The 26,290-nt window shown below is 34.8% G+C and overlaps 1 protein-coding gene and 1 long non-coding RNA gene across 11 annotated transcripts in view; one reads left to right on the top strand and one right to left on the bottom strand.

Moving 5' to 3' along the window:
* Positions 1 to 9,047, bottom strand: part of LOC140672211 (lachesin) — a 78,560-nt gene extending 69,513 nt beyond the window's left edge. For all 3 annotated transcript variants that reach the window (XR_012047851.1, XM_072904135.1, XM_072904136.1), the window contains exon 1: positions 8,912 to 9,047. The gene's annotated coding sequence lies outside the window, so the exon portion shown is untranslated. The remainder of the gene's footprint in view (positions 1 to 8,911) is intronic.
* The window catches only part of LOC140672214 (uncharacterized), a 214,800-nt gene that overhangs the window by 144,518 nt on the left and 43,992 nt on the right, over positions 1 to 26,290 (top strand). The window contains exon 5 of one of the 8 annotated variants that reach the window (XR_012047859.1): positions 8,918 to 8,983. The exons of 6 other annotated variants lie outside the window; for them this stretch is intronic. This is a non-coding gene — a long non-coding RNA (uncharacterized lncRNA). Of the gene's footprint in view, positions 1 to 1,566; positions 1,851 to 8,917; positions 8,984 to 26,290 lie in introns of those variants that run through there. One more of the 8 variants, XR_012047855.1, reaches the window with a different exon arrangement.

Genomic DNA, 26,290 nt, shown 5'->3' with positions numbered 1-26,290 from the left:
TGTAATCAAAATTCTTTGAAAAAAGCATATCTAATTATATAGAAATGCAGAAAATTAAACAATACAGAAATGTTTTTATGGATTTATTGAATTGCATAAGTTATAAAATATTTTCTCTCGACACATTTACAGATGTTTGATATATAAATATAGATTGATATATAAATATATATTAGATGGATTTAAAAAAAAATATGCATTTATAAGTAATAAAATAAAAATGTGCATTTCAATCGAACGTTGCTTTGGTTTTATAAAAAAACTATTATATGTATGATTTATTGTTAATCTTTTATCGACTAACGTAGTTCTCGATTAATTTTACGTGCGCAACATAGTCCTATCATAATAATTATAGACCCGTCGTCTACATACATTTATGTTATAATAATAAAAAGAGAGAAAATATTTCTTGCTTAAGCTACTTTGATAAAACATACGCTTTATTCATTTTTATATAACTTTATCTTATCTCTCTTTGTTATTTCTCAAAAATTTTAAGTTATATTAAAATTGCCAAGTAATGGAAGATTATTAATTATTATGGCCGAATATTATTAGTATAAATTATTTAAAAACGAGTCGTCCGATTTTCTCTCTTCGTGATTTGGAACGTCGGTCGCGAGGGTGGGAATATACGACGGCGGATTAAAATCACAGAGATCGGGACTTTGGAAAACGCGCATGAATCATCTCGCGCGGGACGGTCGGAGTTTGAGATAAGAATGGAATACGATGATCTCGCCTAGTCGGGCTGTAATTTACGTTTTTACGGAAGTCGGAGCGCGCGAGCGGTAGGACGGCAGGAGGAGTTGAGGGTGAGAGGTTGAGTTAGCACAAGACACAGCCTAAACGACGGGCGCAAGAAAATTAGCAACGTTTGCTCCGCGTAAGAGTTATGAGGGCTTTGTAGCCAAACTACTCATGCACATTAAGGGTCATTACAATGCCCATAAATTGTGGCCACTGTCCGCCACGATATTTATGTTATCAATTCTCCTGAAACCGGAGGAGGGACGAGAATGACGACGAGGCTCTTAGGTGCAGCAGCGCCCACCGCGCCGGTGCTCGTCACGCCGCGTGCGCGTTGCCTCTTTTAATTCTCGTCTCACCCGGTACAAATGCACTACGCGAGCGTATATTTTTGTAAGTTATTGCCGTCCCTGCTTTCTGTTATTGAGCGTACATCACTGACAAAATTCTCCTCTGACGTAACACGCACGTGTTTGTGTTCCATGATGCAGGTTGCATTAATTAATTATGAATATGTATTTCTCAAATTAATGATTTTTTATTTGGACGTACAGTTGATAATTTAAATAAATTGTCAATTAATTATTTTCCATGTAAGAATAACATCGGATAATTTTTATTTTATTTTTATTACGAAAAATAGGCTATAATTATTTTAAGAAAAAATTTATTAAACGATAATTTCAAGCCTAAATTTAACCTATTACAGTGAACAAAATGTACACATTTTCTCTTGTAATGATTTCTCTAAACTGCATATATATATATGTATATACGATCTGAAAATCTGATACGTTTCTCGCATTTGTATAGAATGCTAAAGGCTGCTGCAATGTATCAAGGAACAAATATCTATTACAAAAGCGACCGCGGAAAATCTTTGTTCTGAGATATGCGTTTCATTTACGTGCAACTTGTAGTTGAAGCTGCGGATATCTATCTTCCAGTCGACACAAAGAAATATTTAACATATTCGACGACGACCGAGAATATTTTGCCCTTTGAAGCGATATTTATAATATAGCGCAAGCTTTCCGCGGGAAAATTTGCCAATCTGCTACTTCCACTATCATTCAGACGAGAGAATGTATTTACAATTAAATTATTCACCAAATAAATTATGCAAAATGTACGATTTTTTATTACGCGCATTCTTAATATTATTAACAAAATCCATACATATTTTAAATTTACGAATTTATTGTTATTTTTGAAACATGATGATTATTGTTAGTAATATATGAAAAAGAAAATTAAAAGATTCCGTTGCATAACAAGAAAAGAGAATAAAGTTTATGCTATTTTTTTATCTACTTCTAAATATATAACGGAGTGAGAGACATGCTACGTTGGTGTACGCCTTCATGCACTAGTACGCATTCCTACTCTTTAATGTAGTAGAAAAATGTTTTCATGGTCGAAAGTGCTTGAACGAGGCAAGGCGCGTTCGTATCTCACGGAGACGTATGTGACGCGAGTATGATGGTAACAACGCAGGTGTAATGAATAAATCCCGAAGTTTTTCGACACGCAGAAGTTGCCGCGCGGCTTTATATATCCACCTCTCCGTCGTTGAAAAACGAAATAACGTCCTTCGGCACGTTCGCAGTGACTGTAAAAAACTCGCTGACTGAACTTGTTGCGAATTTACAAAATATTATCGCAGTGTAGGATTTGTTTGTATCGTTAGTCCAAAGTACACTTTTTTTTAGTATTTATTTACCAAAACAAAAATAAGTCCCGACCTGTTTATTTGTTTATTTGTCACTGTAGTGCGTAAAAATGCCTGGACGGATTTTCAAAAAAAAAAAAAAAAAAAAATTTGAAGAGTGCGATGGTTTGACATAAAATACAAGCTACGTGACGTATATTTTAGTCAAGTTATTTTTTCTACTTGAATCTTTTTTTTTTTTTTTTTTTACATGTCCAACAGAGTTATTTGAGATACAACATTAAACACATTAGGTATTTTATAAAGTTATGAAACTCATTTGCATTCTCGCAATTGGCTTTTGTAATTAGATATTATCGTATTGATTTTCCATTATATTCGAAGTTATTGATATGGCGTTTATAATTAATCAATCATCATAAATCATATTATTATCTGGTATTTAGAAGAGAAAGAAGACATTTAGCCATTCAATTTTAAATTATGCTTTTTTTAGAATTAATTTTCACAATTTAATAAATCAAATAGTCTTGTGATATTTTAAGAGACTACTATCATTGAATCTATCTTTTTCTAAATTTCAATTTTAACTGTTTTGAGTTTAAATAATATGGTAGTAACGTACAATCAGTTTTATTATACAAATAGCGAAAGAAGATGAACTTTTTTGTGAACTGTGGATGCTAAGCAAACTTGCATTGTGCAAGCTGAGCGAAATACACTATTGAACATGCCTTTATCGGCGCGTTATTACGCAAGAAGATGCATTTGCGTGCCACATGGAGACGATCTGTTTCAGAGCGCGCTATCGACGTATCGGTAACGAGATACATTATTCAGCGGGCGAACACGCGCTTCTGGTACCTTCGGTCATTCCTTGAGCTCGTCACGTATTATCCGAGAGAGAATGGACAAAAACACGCGGACTTGATTATTTTCTAAAGGTAGACCGCTATTATATGACCTTATTAGAACGTCACATCTGTGTCGGTGACTAAAACATAAACTAATTTAATAACTAGTATATTTATATTATAATAGGTGTCATTTGCGGTTTGTAACGGTGAGAGTTTTGTCCGTTCGATTGTGTCCTATATTTGCCAATGTATTGTTGATGTTCTCATTCTCGCGCAGAAAAGCCGAAAACCGCAACGCAATCTAACTTTGTCGGATGTGATGGGTCGCACAAGCAAAAAGGAAGAAAACCACTTATTTACGAGATCGAAAACAAACGATAGAAAAACCACGAACACGTGCAAGTTTCAGAAGTCACAATCACAATGAATTTTTGTGCGATTATTCCGCGAGAGTCATCGAGTCATCAGTTATTGTTACAATTATATTATACGTTTTTAGAGAGATATCGAAAATGTAGGTAATGCATTGGAGATGTTCACGGACAGCAAATTTAGTTCACAAATTATCTGAAAAATTTTATTCAGTATAATAACGAGAATTTAATCATTTTAATATTAAAGAATATCAGTAGGTTATCTATCGTAATAATTATACTGTCGGTTTGTGAAGCATTATTAATTAGCCTCTATTTTTGTCAAAGTAACGTTACCAATAAAAACGAAAAGTGTAATTTTAAATCACAATGCTTCGACGAAACAACATTTAGCTCGATTGGGTAAACCAATTAATCGACATCACGAACTCTTAATTACGCGATTTTCACGTTTGTAATAAGTACAAATACGTGGATAGAATGTTGTTGTAGAACATTATAAACGCAAATACTCCAGGTAAACGGTTTATTCGCATGAATATAAAAATTCATTACATATATTTTGTAACGAGAATCAACATAGCGAAAAATAGAATTTGCAATTATTAACACATAAATTGTACAAAATTTTGTTATATTTGTGAAACTCTTATGCTTTTAATTTCCCTCTTTAAATTATTTTTCGCAATTTTCCTTTGGGAAATTAATCAGCACGATTCATACGAATCAGTAACAATTGGTTTAATTTATGTAATCTATGCAAGATCAAACGTAAAACTATTTTTCTCCGCGTAATCAGAACTTCCGTTTCGTGACGGAAACCTCAGCGATTCGAAATCGTTAAATTTGATTACTGACCCAGTGGCATCATTGGCGGCTTATAATGTGCATCCTCAGCGCTCCAAAGTCTCAAAAACTCGAATCGCATCTCCAAAGAAGTGCTTGATATATCTCTGAATGCCGCCTGTAAAAAAAAAAAAAAAAAAAAAAAAAAAAAAGAGAGAGAGACGAGGTCGGAGGACTACATCTTGAATTTTTGAAAATGAACATTGTGGAAGAATGACGCGGTCCGTTGTCATCTGTGGGAAAACTATTGACAGGATAAATGACGGGGCACGAGAAAGAATTTCCAAATAATGAAACGTACCTTCCGGGAGATGATTTTCACGACGACGTGAACGGCCCTCAAAGCTATCTTGAGAAAAATAAGCGTATCTTTCGTTAAACGGACGGAAACGCACCGGGACGATGGACCGGAAGTACTTCAAGGGTAATCAATTTTCGTTTTACGAGACGCGGAAGCTTCTCATTTTGTTACAGACGTGCGCTCGTAGAGTTATTAACAACTTCGTAATACATAAATACATGCGCGCTAATGATCGCTTTGAACGATTTTTTCGCCGTTTACATCATTGAAAAGGTGTAGCCTTTATGCCAGATCAGATGCTCTATTACTCTGGAACGGAAATTGCAGCGTTGTGGAAATGTTCTCTCTATCTCTCATTTTCTTTTTCTGTAGATTCTATCATGCAAAAGAATCTTTTCCATAAACAATTTCTTACGACTCTGTACGGTTACTAGTGGAAATATAAAGGAAACGGCCATTGCATCGAGCATTTTTGTCCGGCGATTTTAGATATGATTAAAGATGAAGCTGCGTAGTAAGAAAATAAATATTTTCCGTTAACGTATAATCTGGAAAATGGTAAAATGTTGTTTTCGCGGATTATATTACGAGAAAAGCGTCTTAACGTTATCGCAGCTATTCTCATCTACGTATTTCCGGATTAATTAAGCTGTTGAACGATACGGGATGATAATATGACATATATCCTTCTTATTTTGAAAAATACAAAAAGATTTGTGCAAATATTTAAGGTACTCTGAATTACCAGTATTAAATTGTTTTTTAAATGTAACAAATTAAAGGTTAATTGACTGGTTAACTTGACCGTAGATTTTTCTAACAAAGTTCATAGTCAGCTGATAACAATGTATACTGAAGAAACACCATTATCCACGTTACATGAAGTACCCGAGGAGAATAGATGTAGAAGAACTTAGTTTCTACCTATCCAAATATTTGCGCATTTTAGTTCCGACAATCATCCTGACGTGATAAAGAATATCCGTTAAAACTGACCGCGTCATTGCATTTTCACAGCTATTATGTTTAACAATGATCTCGCAAATATAGGCATAAAGTATGTAATTTTCACACTTCGCTGTTTCCATTATTATTCCCTCTCACAAATAAATTCCATAAGTAATAAATTGTTTCGTTGAATTTTCAACACACGTTGGAAATGAATACGCGAAAGTCTAGTGAAATTGATCGTAAATCGTGACGTTTTTATGTGCGTAGCCGATAATTTGCAGTTGATAAAATCACGCGCTTCAAATATATATCCGCCAATAGTCTATAGGTCTATACCTATTAAAAGGGTAATAAAGTATCAAGCAAACGTGCTAAATCGTAAGAAAAAAAAATGGAATTACGATGAGATAAATCGAAGATTACTCGTGTGGCGCGTAATTCGCGTTTGCAGGTTTTATCGTTGAATCTTTTGTGTGTGTGTGTGTGTGTGTGTGTGTATGTATGTATGTGTATTTGTGTGAAAGGCCGCGATCGGCTTGTCGCTAATGTACGCGCTTCCTGCGACGAGTTAATCTCTCGTGGATCAATCCGCGAATATGCAGCCCATTAAATGTCAAGTGACTCGAACGCGAACGATTGAAAATTGATTTTCCGCCGTCAAAGAAAATAGTCGATGCACACGAGAATATACGAAGCGTTCCATCGAAAGCGATGGGAAGTCATTCAGACATTGGTACGTGAGAGACGTCGCGTCAATACATTATTTTTCAGAGATGCAATCGACACGATGCAATAGCACCAAATTTTTGACCTAGATTTCATTTTTCAGATTTTTCCCTATTATCGTGAGTGTGAAATTTTTTTTGTTTCTTTTTTTTTTACATTTATTCTTTTTTTTTTTTTTTTTTTTTTTTTTTTTACTGTGATTTCAATGACTTATCCGGTTTGCCGACTCTTCAATAACCGGAGCGATTCGAAATCGATTGTGGAATACTCGGAACACTTGTGGAATATTCATTCAGGAGAATATCGCTTCGCTGCTCGCATGTCGGTACAAAGATCGCCGGTAATTGCCCTGGTTCGCTTCCCCGACCGACATCGGCGATTAAATGTCGCTAATACGGGAAACCCATCATGACGAACTTACCGTTCCCTCCATGACATGCACACACCCTTTGTAGCAACGGCAATTTATGCAAATCGGATACGATTGCCGGTTCGATAACACGAGAAAGGAGAGGACGGATTGGCTGCAATTTGTTATTAACTAAATCTACGATGCACTCGACTTACAGAATAAATAGCGTTCTCTCTCTCTCTCTCTCTCTCTCTCTCTCTCTCTCTCTTTCTATAGCAAAGGGACGTGGTCAAGGGTGCTGTCAAACTATGCTTTGCATGAAAAAGGTATAAGGCGAGCATGTGCTGTGGTGCATGTGCATGTCAAAGTTTCAATTAAAAGATAACGAATATTCTGCTCAAGTGTCAATCCAATTATTCTCGCAGTAATTTCTCATCCATTTTGGAGGAACTAAATCGACCACGTGGCTCTCTCTCTCTCTCTCTCTCTCTTCGATTCAATTTTTTTTTTTTTAAATTGCAACATAATTTGAATGTCGTTGCAAGTGACAATAGTAGGAAAAGTGATTTCGCATTTTATGATCGATATTGCTCTTCTTCCTCGCAAAAGATTCCATAAAATCTGAAACTCAAGTTTAACCGCAAGAACGATCGCTAGAAAGGAAACGAATAAATAGGGAAAGATATATATGTACAAAGTTGTCGTGTTTCAACTCTGCGGAAACTTTCGATGATGCTCAACGCCCGAAAATCGAAACTTTCATTAAAAACTTACGAGAACTAGCCTGTTCTCCACACCTCGCGCCGGCGAAATTAATTTGTTTCTTGCCGCAATGTGAGCGATATTATAGGAACTGGCGCGAATCGAAGTCGTTTCGCAGTCGCGAGACGCGGATTAATAAAAAGCGTTTGCGGATCTGCTGCCTTTCTCATATCGACGAATCGATAACCGCATTTGATTTACATTAATCATTAGAAAGTTATATACGTTTCCAAGCAATAAATTAAGTATATCGACCTCTTGGAAACTGAACTTGGGGGGTGAACATCTTTTTGTTACACCGAGAGCTTCAATCAAAAGTTTATTATAATTCTAATATAACTTTCCCTTTTATCTTTCAACACGGAAATAAATCTTGATTTGATGTAATTTAAAATATGCAAACTTCAATAATTTACTGAGAAAATCTTTTAATGTTTCAAAAACTGTTTGAGAATCTGTTTGTTGAAAAAATATTTCTTTTTCTCATTATTGAGAATTATTTGATAATTGTAAATCAGAAATTTTAAAAAACTTTTACAAATTTATTTTATATACAAATTCATACAAAAACTAAACTTTTTAATGTATAAAAACAATATCAATGTTACTATAATTTCAAATAAAATTTTTAAATTTAACGTGACAATCCTGAAGAACTTCAACACGAATATGCAAATGCTTCAACACATGTTCAAAAGTAACTTCGTCTCGTTACAAGTGCACAGACCTCGGTGTAACTATTCGGAATTAAAATTCGCTAACTCGCAACGCGACTCCCAAAGGATTGCTCCGCGAAGCGAAATTCTTGACGCCATTCGCATGAAAAGTGCCTTTCTCACGGGATAAGATCAAACATCACCGCGGCTGATCTGAATGAAAATTCACGAAACTGTGATGCTAACCCTTCAAAACTTTTGCACGTTTCATAAACTGTTCAAAGATGCGAAAATTTTCATCACGAATGCGTCAAAAGCAACTTACTTTTCTTAAAAACGATAAAAGTTATTACGATTATAACTGGATTAAATTTCATCCACCTGTAGTGCAAATTATTGAAAGTTTTTAAGCAAAAATATGAAATTTTCTTATTTTTAAAATGCAAGAAATGCACGAATTTAGTTGATTAAAACGTCTGCGACGCACACACGTTAACACAGGAAAATTGCTCAATGCCAGGTGTGAAATTTTTCTATTATAGATAGGCGAGCTTATTATTTTATTTTTCAAAGATTTCAAAGCACACTCGTCATAAAATAAATTTTTTTCGTCGCGATACCTATTTCAATGCGATCGGTATAAATGAAAAGATTCGCAAACCTGTAGCGGTAATCCTGGAGGACTTTCACACATCTCGAGGAAACGACGATGACACCGCAGTGACACGCTTGAGGAACAGTAATGCCGACATCGCCTATTCCCTTCGTCGAGGATGCACGTGATTCAACGGACCGGACTCGAATACCGAACGCGACCGCACGGACTGAGGGACGCCGGTAAACTGATCGGAATCCTGATGATCCTCCTGCGCGGAGGAGGCCTCCGGGTGCAGGACGAGGCGCGCAAGCTCGCCGCGAAGCGCGAGCGCGATACGGGTGACCGCGGGAAAGCGACTTTGGGAATAGCGGGAGAGAGAGAGAGAGAGAAGAGAGAGAGAGAGAGAGAGAGAAAGAGAGAGAGAGAGAGGTATAGGAGGCACGGGCCGAGCCCTTCTGATTTAATCGCAAAGGCGCCGCGCGGATGTGCGCTGCTTCAAAGGATAAAAAGCTCTGGTAATTTGCAACGACCCGCAAGCCAGGACGAACGAAGAAGGCAATCTGCATTTCCATATGACAGACAGAACCTTGCGCATCGTCCAACACTTATATACAGGGTCGATGCACAATGTGAACAATCCGTAAAACAATGCAATAATGTAAGTATTTAAAGTAATTTTTTTTTTATTTATTCTAGACACGCAGAGATTATTTAAATTAGATATTTATTTTCCATACAAATGTAATATATAAAGCAAATTTATTATCTAATTTTTTAGGGATTTATATTAGTTTGTACGATAAATTTATTAATGAGAAAATTAACTTTTTAGTGGAAGAAAGATATCGAAGTTTATCTCTCGATGATTTATCAAGAGACATATACTTTACTAAGAATATTATTCTCGTTTTTCACTAGAATATTATACAGATATTGAGATATTAGCCACAACTTGACTTTTGAATCGATTTCAATATCTCGATCGAAATATCCATACTTTGTATCGAAAAGAGAGTATTGATAGTCCCATTTTATTGCGGTATCGTTAGCATTTCAAGCCATGGCTTTTGGATCAGAATGCATTATCGACTTCGCCCTTGGCCGTTCGTGCGGCACTGTTATCGAGATCTTTCGAGGTTCGGAAAAAGTTTGTACGTCGTTTTTGTTGATCGATGAGCGCGGCTTTTATATTCGAAGGCAAAAGACGCGACCGTTGATATTAACTTTCTGAGGAACTTTTTAATTTTTGTTCGATTGATATCGCTATGCTTTCGTACAGTTTGTTGAAAGGTGAATAAAGAATGAAGTGAATAATGATGGCACGATATGACGTAACAATGGAGAGATATATTTATAGCCTGATAACATAAGATTTAAAAGAATTAAATAACAAAATCTAATCTTTTAACCCGCCTTTATGTTGTCACTCGAAAATACATTGCGGAGAAACGTATGTTTATTTGCATAATAATTTAATTCGAAATTTATTAAGAGAAAACTTTCTCAGTTGAGGAATCAGCAATAACGAAAAGTTTGGAAAGCTCACTGGTCTATGACAATTGAGGAATTACTTCAATACGCCATTTTGCTTCCTGATGTCTACGGGGAATAATTTAACTTTATCTTTTCGCAGCAGATTGTTTACATGAAGTAATTTATAGCTTGCAGATTTATATTTTTCAATTATATTTATAATCCCCTTTCACACATTATATTAAACTTACAAAAATAGCATTATTTTTAAAACATTAAACAATGTCTATTCATTATTTCGATGAATGACGGATTTTGACGAATAATAATTTATGAATTTAAAGTCAATTTCTATTTATTTATAGTTTGATAATAGATCATTTGTTACAATTTTAGCGCACTCTTGAATTCAAAATTTTAAATCTTTCATTAAAATGTAAATCTAATTGCTTAATGTGGCAATTGAGTTTTTGTCATCATGTATTATCAAATTTTAATTAGAATTCCATGATTAGTCATCTCATTAAATTTTCATTAAAGATAGTACAACTTCATTAGAATATATTATTACTAGAATTAGTAATATAAGAAAATGATTTATATACATAAGTGTCAGATTACAAGGGGCATAATATTAAATTTTATATTAAATTTTTATTGTAGAGATATGTAATTAATCGCAATATTTCATTGACACAAAATTATTACTGTCGCATATAGATTTTCGATTTTTCGCTCAATTCTAAAACTCAACTAATTTCATTTAATCAATAGTAACATCACGTCGTTGCACACATTTTTCGCTTATTTGATCAGGACAATAGTCCGTGACCAATCTAAGAAATAAACTGGATCCCGAAGCACAAAAGTAGATGCGGAGTGCAGCGAGCAAAGGTCTCTAGTACGATAATTGAATCGACCTTTATCGCTGTGATGCTGAGAGCATTGTTCTCCGGTATCTTCTACTATTGGATAGCGAGATTTGGTGCGTTTCCATGATTACCGTCACGGTAGGGCAAAGGTATCAAAGGCATCCTCTCATTCGAGGATGTGACGGCAACGGCGTTACATTTCCTCTCAAGCATTGTACGCACATTCGCGATATTCGTGTTGAATTTATGACTATGTACTTTAAAAGACAAGCTTTATACCTTCGACGAAAAATCACTATCTCATTTGAGTTGTACCGATGAATAGGATAGTCTTTAAAAACATGTGATATTCGTGACTAATATCAAATATTTATGATTTCATATCAAATGTAAACATGTTTTGCGTAACATATTAAAAGAAAATAAATGCGTAAAATGTGAAGAGCGTGAGATTGCGATTGCTAAAACGAAAAGAGAAATATAGTAAAAAAAATCCTTTAATTTTTGATAGAGAAAGAGAGAGAGAGAAAGAGAGAGAGAGAGAGAGAGAAGTCTATACACACCCGTGCGTTCCACCATCTTTTCTTACGAGATCGAAATTAACTCCACTATTATTTAAGGGCGTTCGACAGGTTAACGTACGTGATCCATAAAGAAAAAAAAAACGAGAATTCGCGTTTGCGAGTGAAAATTCCCTTGCCTTGGCTCGTGGATCAGGTATAGATCGTGCGACAGGTTAAGTGAAAAATGAGTTTGCGGCGAAGGAATAAGAGAGGGGAAAGAGGAAGACTAGATGAAAAATGAAACAAAGCCAAATTGGCTCGTTCCAAAAATCCACGAGCGCGCAAACAAACAAACGACAAAAAAAAAAAAAAAAAAAAAAACAGGAAGAGGCTCGTCTAAAAGAGCCCACGTGCCTTGAAAATATCCCGTTCTTGTCCGGGCAAAGCCCGGGACAAGTTGTAGACGCGGGCCCGATTATGTGTATCTCCGTATCCTTCTCTCGAGAAACTCTGATTATACAGAAAGTTGTAATCGCGTTAGCGCACAGTTAAGGACTGTGTCATTGCCGTCTGAAAATTAATAGACGGTCGTGCTTTCAAGGATATACTTCCCTCGAAAGCAGGAAGAGCGGTCGAAAGAGGAAGTCGATCCACTTCTTAAAGATATTCATTTCATAAAGAAACAGCTACATGAAGAAATTCATAAAGTCTCATAATTACCACGGACTTAGGAAAGCCGGAATAAGTCGCTACTGAAAGAATTTGATTTTCCTTAACGATCATCCTTAAAACGCAAGATTTTTATCCTAAGAAAATATGCGTTGGTTCGCTTATTCGTCACGATGCAAATGCAATAAATTTGATATTGCTGAAATTATTATACTATCCGTCATTCCGTTTCATATAACCACTTTTCCGTGTCTCAAAAATAATTATGAAAGTAAATTCGATCTTGATAAAGAATATCTCTTTCTCTTTGACTTGTATATTAAATCTTCTCAACCTCAGGGGAGCACATAAATACATTCACCATCGGAAAGGATTAAATAGCTTTCAATTTTATTCGCCAATATTTCACGATAGGAGACGCCGGGAAATTATAACTGCTTTGCGGTAATAATTACGAAATACGCGGCAAATTGTGACTGCGCATCGCAATCATAAATTTCTAATAAACCATACAAATTTGGTATTAATAATCTCTCTCGAGTACGATGATGGTCAAATCGAACGATTATTCCGGCATTTTGTAATTAATAAATAATAGCTATTTTGTAATGTGTTGTCCGTTTCATCTATTATAGGAAACGACATGTCTGCAAACCGCTGTTGGTATGCATATACTATTATTATGGAAATATGCTTTCGCGTATTATCGTATCTATACGATCTAAGTTATTGCAATACTTGGTATTTTTTGAAGCTCTCAAATTTTTCATTATATACATAGCAACACAAAGGGCAAAAAATAAAATTTATTAAGTTCTATAAAATATGCAAAAATGAAGACTATTAAATTTGCTTAAATTCAGACTCTACCAAAAATTGTTATTTTATCTTAATAATTAAAGATTATTTAAAAATAAAAAATTTATAATATTATAATTATATTATAGAAATAATCATAATATAATTACTCTAGTGTTCAATATATGTTACACGCAATTAAAAAGTTCATATAGCAGGTATACAAGAGCATGGTTAACGAGATGTACTATTATTATGCTAGCTAAATCCTATTATATGCTTTAACAAATCAATTGTACATCATATGGATTCCTATGCTACATTTCCAAAGCTCAGATCAAAGCCTTTGCATGGAAAGAAATTAATTAATTTTGAATTTTTGCCGCTCTCAAATGTACATATAATTCATTGATGAAAAATTCATCATCAGATAAATCAATCTATACAGATTGCTAAGAATTTGGCCGCATACATGTATAGGATATTTATATGAATAAGTTTTACTTTGCCAGAGTTTATAAATAAATTTGTAATATTATTTTTAGTATTTTTATGAATATTTAATATATTCTTCTATATTTACAGAATTTTACTAAAATATTTTTATATAGAAGTAAAAAAAGAATTGCACAAAAAATGAATAAAAATTTTATTATTAATTTGAAATTAACTTTTTCGAAAATTTGATTAGACGTTTTTTTTTTCACAATTTTTTAGTTTATGATTTATTGAACAGCGTTGTAAATGAGAATAATAAGAGAGAGAAAATTAAAAATCTGTTAAAGTTTACGCAAGATTAAATGCAAAATAAAATTTTGTTGAAACTTTATTCACGATAATACTTTGTCCCACTAATTTATTCAAACATTTTAAAATATTTTAAATTATATTATAGTTTACTGAAACTTGAATATTTAGGATGTCTTAATGTACAATATATATTATTGCTCTTTCTCTTTCCATGAGTTTTAGAAATTATGTAAATAAAAAAAGAGATTAATATTTTCTGCCTGTACATATGAGAAATATAAATTAATTTACATTGCACACAGGTTTTTAAAATATTTAAGTAACTTTTTTAAAAAATATTAAAATAGTTAATAAACAAAGGTTGTCGCATGAAAGGAACAAGCCTTAACAAATATAATATATTGCGAAGCGACAGTGAGAATTACATTTTTGATAGATGATGTGGGAGTAACGGTTTGCATGTCATTAGACGAGTTAGATACCAACGGCAACCTAATTAACTTGTCTCGATACTATGGTATGCTTCGTTCGCTATTGTTTCGTATGTGTAATTATCCGAATGCGCAGCGCGTGTTCTGTGTGTAGAGAGCAGGATCGTGAATTAATTTCGAAATATCGTTAAAGTGCGAGTTGCAAGAATAGAATATGATCTAACGATCGCGTTGATATTTTCCAATTTATTTGTTCATTCGTTAATTTGTACGAATATGGTGCGGCTCATATTTACCTAATAATAATCAAGATATACCATGTCATTTCTTTAACGAACTACACGAGATATTATCTTTAGTGTTAATAGTATAAGAATGACATAATTTACTCGCATAATTTGTTAAATCTTACAGTAATGCGAGTGAGAAGTGAATTATAAGCTTTACACGCTAATACTTTTCTATAAATAAATATTCGTATAACTAAAAAATTGACCGCGTTTGATATTTATATAATTTTGCTACAAAAGCACACAGGCTGTATCGGTCGAAACAGAAATTGTTGAAACTGACCTGTTATTCATTCGTGTAGTTTTATAAACTTTTTTCAAAATATATTTTTGTGCTTTATTTTTTATATTTTATTATTTTTTCTCAGACTGGTGGAAGCCATAAGTAATCTAATACAGTAATATAATACAAATAATATTAATCAATATATACATATAATACAGATGAGATAGATATATATATATATATATATATATATATATTTACAAATATAGACGTCATTTTTTTTGTTACATGATGCGAGTATTTTGTCTCTCCGATTCCAAACGACGCAGAGGTATGAAACAGAGAATTGGCAGTAAATTAAATTATCATTCTCTTGATACCGAGCCGCTGTGGATAATAATGGCTACAGATAAATTACGACACTACGATCGCGGCACTGGATTATGTGATTATGCAAAACGTACTGCACGATATCGGAAAATACGCGACGAAATTCTCCATATGCTTCTTCTTTCCGTCAGAAATATTTTCCTAGCAATTTACATTTTGTTCGGACGTACATTACTTATTGGTACATTTACATACCCGTTAAATTTACATAAATTAATTTTATTATTTAATATAAAGTGAATTTTTTATTATAATAACTTGAATTGGAAACTTAGTTACTGAACTCTCCTATTTAATCTTTATAAAAAGTTTAGATTTCAATGAAATTGATACAAGCGAAAAAGAAATCGATTCCGAATTTATTATTCTCGTAGGAAAGCTTTCAAAGCGATTAAAAATTATTACGGTCACAGATCAGAACAAATTTTAATACAGAAACATGAAGAAAAATCTAAAATAATATAGCTGAAATAAACTGTTCGCAGATACATTTACTAATAAAGTCTGTCGATTTTATTTTTTATCATAACGATGTTCGAGACAAAATTCATCGGAACGAATTAATCAGCAATAAACGGTAAAAAAAAAATAGACCAGAACGGAAACCGCAGACGATCGATTTGACACATCTCGAGACGAAACTCCATTTACTCGGTCGAGTTCGCGCATAGCAATACGTAGGTGATGCTTCAAAACTACGGACTATAGTAATTACCAGCAACAAGAGCGCGTCTATGCAACCTCGTCGCAACGAGTTAAGCGACACTGACCTCGCTAGAAAGTTTCTTTGATGTTACCCTGAATAACTTCTCTATGTATGGTTGTCTATGTATACGTGTGGATTCCAAGGGGACGGGGTGGGATGTCCGCGCGACTACGGAAATTCGCAAAGCACGACCGCACGAGGGATGAGAAAGCTCTAAGAAAAATGCATCCCATCGACGAGAGATCGGGAACGAAGAGACTTGTTCTGTAACACATTCGATTCTTGGATAGAGGATGAGCTCGACACTACGGAACAAGAAGAAACATTGCCTGAGAGTCGTCGTGTAGTAAGAGAAAGAAAATATTATAGTAAAGATAGATGAATAGGATTGGGAGAATAAAATCGGATTAAAGTTACAAAATTGCACTACTCGGAGCAAGTATAGAAATGAACGTGGAAAATAATCTTCTAGAAGAATATATTACACCGAGATAAAAATTTATATAAAGAGGCCGAATCACTAAAAATATACCGACTCATGTGAGTGAGTGAATTTTTAATGTAAAACTTGATCTATCCTTTATAGCTTATCATATAAGAGACTCTAAATTGTGTGTATATAAGATTGATTATTCTCACTTCCAAAGTATCGAATTAATCTTTTAGGCTTTTTGAATTTGTTTTCGCATAATATTATGAAGTTACGTCTCGCGTTTGACTTTTATATAATTTTGCTACAAAAGCGTGCAGACTGAGGAAATTAATATCGCTACTTTGCGCATGCTCTTTCCTTAACGTGACAAGATTTTAATTAGTTTACATAACAATAGGATATTAAATTGTCGCGAGTAAATGTGGATTCTCGCGACAGATAATTAAATCTGTTTTAATTGTACAGTAGAATACTAAACATTTTTTAAAAATTGTAGTTGTAAAATTTCCTGTTGATATGTGTATAAGATATTATATATGTATGAACTTGTAATTAATTGCACTTGAAAAATAATAAATGTTATTTAAAACTTACTTTCTCAAATGAAAATTTTTGTAATATTGTTTCTCTGTTAATATTTTTGAGAGTATGTGATTTTGAGAAGCTTAAAAATAAAATGTTTTGCATATAATTAATATAATGTATTATAATGAATTATAAAATGTATAACTATAATAGTAACTATAATGCGTGTGAGAGTATATTATCTTAATATATAAGGGAGTATCGTCTACAGTCTACGGAAATAAAGTGACAAAAAATGCAGATATTAAATTATGAACTAAAATATGTATGGTATGCATCTCATAATTCTCGTCGCCTCGAACCTGATATTAAAACGAAGAATAGCCAAATATGTACAAAAAATTTCTCTAAGAAACAAAAATTCATCATTATTATCAATGATCATTAAGTTTTTTTCTCCTGGATAGACTCAAATCTTCATCAATCTGATTAGCGAATGTCATGATGCGGGATCACGAATTTTGTTCCGTCGAATGATGCGCGTTTCACAGATGACAGCGATTTCATAGAGCGCGCAGCTGACACGTCGTAGTCCACGTGGTTGACGTTTGCCAGCATTTATACGGTGAACCGTTTTTTTTCAACGTATTTTACGAATATCTTTCAGGCGGGCAAACGGCGAACGCGGCAAATGACGGAAAATGACGATAATTCGTTCGGCTATGTCGTTGCACTCGCGTGCGAAAACCGTTGTCGACGTTTCCTCTCGGAAGTAGCGAGAGAAAAAAAAAAGAAAAAAAAATCGTACGAGATAGACACGCGCAAAATCGAAGGAAGAGTATTACTACTCGCGAACGATCCACGTGATGGACATGTCCAGAACTTTATTTCGCTGCGAATCGCGAAATCGAATTTCGGTGATTCAACGACGACTGTGGACGATACTCATCGATTTCTACGTCTTTCCTACTATTCTATATAATAACGAAATAGATTAAATCACAAAACGACTATGATATGATAGATCCTAGCAAGATAGAGATAGTAATGGTCACACAATAGTATCGATACTTTTGCTTCGATGTTTTATTCTTGGAAAGAGTATTGATCCGAGATCTTGTCAATATATCATTTTGTTATCACTGTCAAACTTACTTTATTTCTGATTGAAAACAACGAGAGATCATCAATGAAAGATTGCGTTTCTAGTAAGTGAGAACGTGACAAAGACTTACCGATGTCAATTTTGCTGAGGCAATTATTAATCGCATATGCGCTTTATTAGCAGGAATAATTAATGACGCCTCTCTCAGTACAGCGATAAAATCTTTAATAAACTTTCTTTTGGTGTATATATAATTTATATATAATTCGATAGAAAAATAAAAACCGCTTTATTTTGTTAGCGCCGTTAGCACCGACTTACAATTAATCACAATAATCTCGTCAGTGACTTAGAAACAGAGAGTTCTCATTCAATTAATCGGAGTTACCAGTTCGACTGCTGAATCGTTCAGCTAGCCGCGGATCAAGGAGCCTCTTCTTCTGGGTAGGGGAACTCGCTACACACCGGAAGTCTCACTCGTTCTTTTCGTCCAACATCAATGAAGTTTGTATCTGGTGCACGTGGCGCGTGTGTATCCAGGTTGAGTTAGTGACGGGCGGGCTGTCGCCAGTATGTGCCAGCTGTTTCACTACTAGCCATCCTCCCTTACCTCCTTCCTCCGCGTCGTCTTCTATTCCCGGTCGCCACCGTCGCCTCCGCCTTCGGCCGGTCTGAGCTTTAACAATCTTGTATGACGTCGGGAGAGCGGGAACCTTTACTCGTGCGTCGCAGCTGTGACGCCGTTCGGCATATCATCGAAATATTATCTCGGAGAATTTTAAGTTTCCACCAAAGCTTCTCTTTCTCACGCTACCTTTTTGACATTTCACTTTTTGAACCACCATTTGTATTCCTCCCCTTTGGCCACGTCTTTCCACAGGAATATCATTACAACTTATTTTTAATCATTCGCGATATTTACCGATTCGAGTTCTAAGTACTATACACAAAAGTACTATATTAAAAGATAATTTAAAAGGCGCAGAAAACATGTAACGTTCTCATATAACATTTTAATGCTTTAAATGCATGTTTTCTTTTTTTATTGAATTTTATCGAATTATATTTTAGTAGCTATACTTCTATTTTAGTAGCTACATTCCGTATGTATTTTTCAGTATGTTTAGTTAGTAATGTCTTTGATGATAATGAATATAAAAAAATAGAGTTCTATTAATATATTGCTAACGTGAATGCAAGCAAATAACTTTCAGTAGTTGAAATAGTCAGAAAATAGACGAATTTCTATTGTTTATTTTACTCATCACGAAATGATTTTATGTTCAAATAAAACTTTAAACATTCTCGGTTATCGACTTCGTCGGTTTCCCTGGATGCTGTAGATTTTTTTTTAAAGATACAAACAGTTGACATTGATATGAAACAGGATGTTATTATATCTGATAATTATAGCAAATAAAATAGTATTTGATGAAGCATTTTTATAACTGTTTCTTATTTTAAATAAATTTCTTTAATGAAATTTCAATTTAAAAAAATTAATTTCTTATAGTTTCATATACATTATCTTGTTCTAGTTACATTTCCATTTTATGTTGAAAAATAGTAAAAATTACAAAAAAACATAATGCTTATATCAGTTTTTTTTAATTTAATTTCGACTTAATATAAGGTTTGACACACTTAGTATATGGAATTTTCATATGAAGGTTTGTAAAGTGCATTACGCTCCTTCGTATATAAACACGAAGGGGAGGATACCAAAGAACACCAGGTGTGCTTTGATGAAAAACTTTACTCTCTCTTTATCGCTTTGTATTATAAAACTTTAAGAATATGTCATCTCGGTCTTATCTTGATATTTCAATATTGGGCACAATGATGCACGAATATTTGTACAGGTTGCTCAAATTGATTTTATTAGATAGATTCGATTTTATTATTTCAATATTTCGAAAAATAAAAAAAAAAATATATATATATATATATATATATATATATATATACATATATATTAATTGTTTTGATAGAGGGAGTTCGTCAAAGTTTCCTGAAACGATGGTCGTAAAGTATAGTCTCTCTCTATACTTTCCTCGTTAAACACAGTATAGATGTAACAAGATTCAGAAAATAATACTTAATAGTCGTAATTAATTGTTAAACGGCTCCTTTGAAAGCGGCAACGCGTAATTATAACGGCCGATATTACACAACCGGGACGGTATAAAAACTTCACCTTACCGGCACAACTTTTCCTTTGAAACTTTACCTTTATTACACGGCGGATGCGACCGATTGTGCAATCAAGTTTCCCTTTCTGCTCTCATAATTTACTTGCAATATAACATTTTTCTCGCGAATAAACGGCGTTGCGAATTTTGGAAATTTTATATACAGGTCAATGATTTTCGTTTTTGCTTCACTACGTTTCATAGACGGAGATGTGAAATTGAAGATGCATTTAACAATGCATCGTGTGTAATTACTTTTTAATCGAATCTTTAAAGAAATTTAAAAATAACTATTTTATATAACTTTTATAAATACTTTTATTAATACAGGGATACGAATGAGACTTTAGAAACACCGTACACATCTAACATATTTTTTTCTTCTATTAATTTTTCATTTCATTTATTTTGAAATACCAACCCATTACATAGATTCTAATAAACTACTTTTTTTTTTTTTTTTTAATATAATATTGCAGCTAGTCTCAAAATCTCTGGCGCGTTTCACGTCTCCTCACTCTCGTCTATTACTATTGCCGTGTACAATTCGCCGGGGAAACCTGTACTGGCTCTTTGTCGTCTCTCGCGTAATTTCGAGGATTCGTTTTATTGCGGACGCGGCAGGTTGTGTACGGACGCGCGAGATTCGAGTCGTCGTTCTCCGGGATGTAGCAACATTGTCATTTCGGGGTTTACGACAATTTTCGGTGCATCCTCTTAAATGGGAAGGCAAATGGCCATAACAAGCTGCCGTCGACTCCCGCGAAGCAGCTCGGACTCTGCGGTTTGCATAAGAGCCTCCGGCTGCGTCGGAGAGAGTTAAGGGACATTCCCGGAGCTCTGAGGATTTGAGCCGATGTATAAGAAGGATTGTTTCGCCTAATTAACAAACTACCGGTACATACGACCAGCCGAGTTAGGCTCTAATTGATGCGCAATGTGATTTGTAGAGAACTGTATAAATTACGTATTACGTACTTTGTTACTATTATGAATTGAGACCAGATGCAATAGCTGGAAGCTGATTGCTGAAAGTTGATTGGAAAACTCGCTGATAAAGCCATCTTTTTGGGAGAAGTGACGGATTTATAATATCATTTGCAAAGTATAAGTCTTTCTACAAAAGGGATTTTTAATATACAAGAAATAAATGAATATTAATTAACGCAATAAGAATGACGTTATTTTTCACAATTTTCATACTTTCTAAGATTTGACAATTATAGTGTATCTTCTTGAATGTATATGGTACTTAATTATTAACCAAGATTTATGTATGCATTCGAACATAAGCACCGCTTAAGAAGGTTTATTCGCGGATTAACGGCAGACGAAAATATCGGATTACGACGAATGTTTACATGCAGTACGCTCCACCAGCGAGTATGTAAATCCCGTGTTACCGACTATACAGCAGGGCGCAACCGCTGGCAATATTACGATCTCAATCTCGACGAGATCTTTCGGTTTTATAGCGCGTTACTCCCGTATCCACACGCGGACGGAATATTGATTGTAATGGTGTACAGCAAAGAACACGAAAAATTCCGAGAACAATTATACTATTTATTGTTTCATACGATTATTCGTCAATAATCGGACACGGATTTATCGCTCTTTTAACGATCCGGATACGAAGCGAGAGAAATTGAGAGATACAAAATTCTGCAAATTTACATATTTTTTTAACAAAATATTGTTTCCCGCACATGTGTCGTCCACCGGTACGTTAATTAAATAGGATTTGCCAGAGGCGCGAGGCAGAAAATAAATTGGGTATCGGCAAGGTTGTCGACACAAAAAGAACGCCAATCACTGCAGAGATTCAAAGATGCCTACAATCGTCGCGCTTTTTACAAAATCTTTAATGAGAGGCCGCGATATTGAATAACCGTCTCGCTGAAACAAATCTAAATCGTCCATTTATGTATATTTCACGGGTAGCTATTTCACGTTTTTATTCGACGCGGATTTCTCCGGCCACGTCTAGTGCTCTTAATTGAAGGATCGCGTGTCAATCAATTAATAATATCGTAATTTTCCATTCTCGCCTTTAATTTATTCGCCGCAGATTTTTAAGCGGCTACGGTTTTTTTTTTCATTTATCGTTTGTAAAAATATCTTTACATTTTTAAGAGCAATTTATTGTTTTAGAAATGTATATTTTCTCATTGCTGAATAGAGAATTTCTCTATTTAAAATGTTGCAAATACCGGACAATTTTCGGATGTTTTAATTAAAAAAATATTATATCATTTTAAGAAAATGGCACATAGTTAATACAAATTTTTAAATATGCAGTTATTTTTTATTGTTATATACAAATGTTTTATATTGTATATAATTGCATTTTATCGTTAATTTTAAATAAATACTCTTTTGTGTCAAAATATTGAAAAATTAGACATTTGCAACATTTTTCTAAACATTTATATACATGTGTGTATGTGTGTGTGTGAAGATTAGTTTTATATTAGAAAAAATACAGATCGAAAAGACAAGAATAACGATAAAGTTACTGATGGATCGTTTTGTTTACAAGTTTCTCTTCACATACTATTTCATTGGCGGTTTTTTTTTATCGATACATCAAATCACTGTCATTCGAGAAACTGCATTTGAAAAGATTGTCCATCATACTTATTTTTAGCAATGTTTAATGCTATGTTTAACATTTATGGCGCGAGAAATCAACACAAAAGGATAAAAAAATAATATTATACGATCAACGTATATCAAATTAACGTTATTTATAAATTAAAGGCTACGTATTTTACCAAACACTTATTTTGTAATTAACTTATATGTAGCTAAAAATAAATATTTATAACATTAAAACAGTTTTTATCTTATTATTCTATATTTATGTCTCTGAAACTGTAAAATAGAGCAAAAATTCCTGATATATTGATAAGGGATATAACGTCCAATTTTATCGTCGAAATTTTTTTAATTTTTAATTTTTCTACATATAACTTCTTTATAAAAAAATATTGCGTCTAAAAATGATAAAAATAATGTATGCGAAAAATCTAATTTAAAATAATGTGAGGATAGATGTTTTGAATCGTTTAAGAGAGGTTTTTGCCGTCGGAAAATACGCCGAGACTTTTGATCTCATTTGATAGAGGCGATATCCATCCTTTTTATTCGTCGCGCGTCGCATACCATGTCGAGAGGGTCCTCGTCGTGTATTGCGGTCATCGCGATCACCGCAAAAAAATCTAAACAATAACTCCGGCGTTCTCTAGGACGAAGAGGGCGGAAACAATGGTTACGGTCATGGAACACCTCGGTATTGCACCCCGCGGCGATAAGCCGCCATAATCGCTCGTGTCCGTTTCGCGCTATATATGTAATGTATATACGTATTTTTCCGTCTGTGTACAGTGACCGTACATGTGTACGTACATGTGTGTGCACATATGATACGTGTATGTATGATATATATATACCTTGCGTTTTATATAAAATATAAATGCCTCGCATAGAGTAGCAACCAGTCGCGCGCGTCGAAATAATACTTCGCGAGACACTGTAAATGTTCTCCGTTGAGATATGACCGACTGTTGCAGTACCCAGACGCGGCACACTTTTCAAGCTACTCGCCTTTTTTGACAGCGAGAATGAGAAAGAGAGCGAGAAAAGGAGAAAGCGCGTTCCGTTCTCGTTTAGTTTTATATATACATACTTGTCCGGATCGTTTTAATGCCTCGAAAAAGTTAGGAACTGTAGAGAAAATTCCTCAGGAGAAGAAGAGTTACTAGAGTCGGGGATGGTCCTTTTTTTCTTTGTCGAGAATAAGCGAGAAATGTTGAAAATGTGGCGAAGGACTGTCAATGAATGAGTCGTCGTGAAATATAACGCACAATGCCATTATACTTCAAGTATAACGACGCGGTAAGCTCGCGTCTTCCAAGATTCGTTATGGTCAAATAGTCGCTAAATATTTTAAGTTTGCTCTTCGATCTTCGAAAAGTGGCCGCTTAACGCAATGACGTTTAATTACTCTTGCGTAGGCAGAAATTCTCGCAATTTGTGTTTTGTGTCTAGTCGAACCGAAGCAGGTCGAGCCGAGCGGAGCCGAGCCGAGCCGAGCCGCGCCACGACCGACTTTTTTTCTCAGCGCAGAATTTTCGTTGGGCCGAATATAACGGGTTCCATTAGAGCGGATACTTTTAATACCGCCATTGAGATCTGTTTGCCAATGACAATGCGGACTGCGGTCTGGGAGCGACTGTGAAGAGGCGATGGGATATGTCGGTGAGGGATGGAACGGGGCCGCGGTCGCAGGAAGAAGGCTAGAGGAGAGAGAAACGGGGGGATGGAAAAGCGGGATGGAAGATGGTGGAGAGGAGAAAGGAGAAAGGTTGGCTGCCGAGGCCGAGAGACGCGCCACGGCACAATGGGGAAAATTAATCGCTGAAATCTGGGTACAATGTAAAAGAGTCGCGAGGTTGGGGTTGACTGGGGGTTTATGAAAAAAGGTATGACTCCCTGGCGCAGCCATAAGTCAGCGATTTCCTCTGGTACATTGAGCCGGCGCCCGCGGCCGAGCGAGCGAGCGAGCGCGGCCAACTATCTTGCGAGTTCTTATACCGGGGAGGCGGCTGCCGCTGCTGGTGTGTAAGCCGCAGGACGTGTCGCGTATGTCATATTTCGACCGCCGACCGACCGACCGACCGACCGACCGTGGCGTTATCTCTGGGGACCGTTCTTCCGCTTGCGTTCAAAAAATTAGGGGAAACATTACCGGTTATCGGAGCGGGTTCGACTCCGCTCGGGAGGAAGAACTGATTCTGGCTCTCGCCATGATTTCTCGCCCGAGCACGGTTTGGTACCTCATCTTCTATCGCGCGCAGTTTCTCTTACATTTACGGATAAATGCCTCGATGCTTTTTCAACTTGCGTTACGTATAACTAATTTTAAACACGTGTTCAGTGCATGTTAATTAAATCCGTTTATGTCAGATAATGATTGTTACTAATATTGGCGTTATTGTCTTTCTCTCCTTAAAAATATATATCAATAGAAAGATTTGAAGCTAATGAGACAGCTAAAGAAAAATTATAACAGAAATTTAATAATCTTTAAATTAATTATTTGTAATCTTTAAGTTAAGCTTGTCCGTACAATTTTACGATTATTATACTATAAATAATAATATATGTATATATATATATATATATATATATTTCATTTTTCTATGCAATATTTTTTAGTACGTGTACATATATGATTTATCAAGAGAAGAATACGTCGTGGAATTATTAAAGAAAAACACATTTTATAGATATAACGCAATTCGGTGCATTAAAAAATGCATCAAGTAACGGCAGCAAATCGGAATCCTTTCGTTGCAGGTTGCGCGCCGTACACTTTGAGAAGCTTTTTCCCTGGGAAGTTGTTAAATATTCACTTGACTGTGATAAACCTTAAGCTACCTTAAGAAGTCCTCCGGGACCCATTACTTCTGCTTTACCGCGCCTCACAGAAACGAAAGTTCGTTGTTATTGGAAGCATGTAAGCTATCCGATACACTCGACCCCGCGGCTTCGTTGCAGTAACTTCATTACAGTAATAGTTAAAAATTTTCAAGACCTGCCTCGTTACAAAACTTTTCGTTTTACTTGGCAGAATTTAAGTAATCGTCGCTACCTGGCTTGCTCTCTCTCTCTTTCTCTCTCTTGTAGTACTTTAAATATATTTTAATTTATTATGGGAGCTATATATAAGCAATAATACAATAATAAACAGATCAATTATTTCCTAAAGCATGCAAATGTGATGTAGTAAAAAATTTATACAGGATATATTTTACTGAGATATTTTACACTTTTCTACACATAATATTTTCCTAGAGCATCCCTCTGTTCTTTCATCGACTAATCACAGACGCAAGAAATGATTATTGAAGATTCGTTGATTCTCGGTCCGGTAAGAGACAAAAAAACGCCTTTTTTTAGATCACAATATAAATTTCGGTGCTTGTTCCGTCTTGATGTGAAACAAATCCTATCGGAACATGGAGAGCATTGCGTCAGACGTTAACCCGATTCCTCACGGTGTCGTAAAACC

This window comes from Anoplolepis gracilipes, chromosome 13 (assembly GCF_047496725.1).
Source record: "Anoplolepis gracilipes chromosome 13, ASM4749672v1, whole genome shotgun sequence".
NCBI lineage: Eukaryota > Metazoa > Arthropoda > Insecta > Hymenoptera > Formicidae > Anoplolepis > Anoplolepis gracilipes.
This window is presented reverse-complemented; position numbering and strand designations above follow the sequence as displayed.